The sequence below is a fragment of the Athene cunicularia genome (genome assembly GCF_003259725.1).
Source record: "Athene cunicularia isolate RWA chromosome 2 unlocalized genomic scaffold, athCun1 chr2_part1, whole genome shotgun sequence".
Lineage (NCBI taxonomy): Eukaryota > Metazoa > Chordata > Aves > Strigiformes > Strigidae > Athene > Athene cunicularia.
The window spans coordinates 64,926,059-64,926,551 of NW_020799095.1; positions in this window are offsets into that span (position 1 = coordinate 64,926,059).

Sequence of the window (493 nt, forward strand, 5' to 3'; positions counted from 1 at the left end):
ATACATGAGCAGGACCGAGTTATCACCGCTCCTGGCACCCCATCTTCTCAGCCCCCGGCTGCTCCGCTCCTACAACATCCCCCAGACCCGCATGCAGGTTACCGAAAGCGAGACGCGCCGCAGAACGCCCTTCCCGGTCATCCAGCTTCCCTACCGACACGCACGGGCATGGGCCGCACCGTGAGGCATCCCCGCCCAGCCCAGCGGCGGGTGCCACCGCTCCCCAGAGCCCCCCCGGCGTCCTGTGGCAGCCTCTAGCGGCGATCGTCAGTGTTTACATGTGACTCGAAGTCGTTCAAAGATCGTTCAAACGCTAAATTCTGCCTTTCCTTTAAGGCACTCGTTTCTGCCGGCTTCTGTGTGCTGTTACAGTAAGGACTAACTCTTTTAACTCTTCCTCGCCTGAAATAAAGTAAAAGTAGTCCTCGGCTTCAGTACTTAAAAAAAAGGTTTTTTTGGATTGCTGAAACTAAAATATTTAGAGATGTCACTC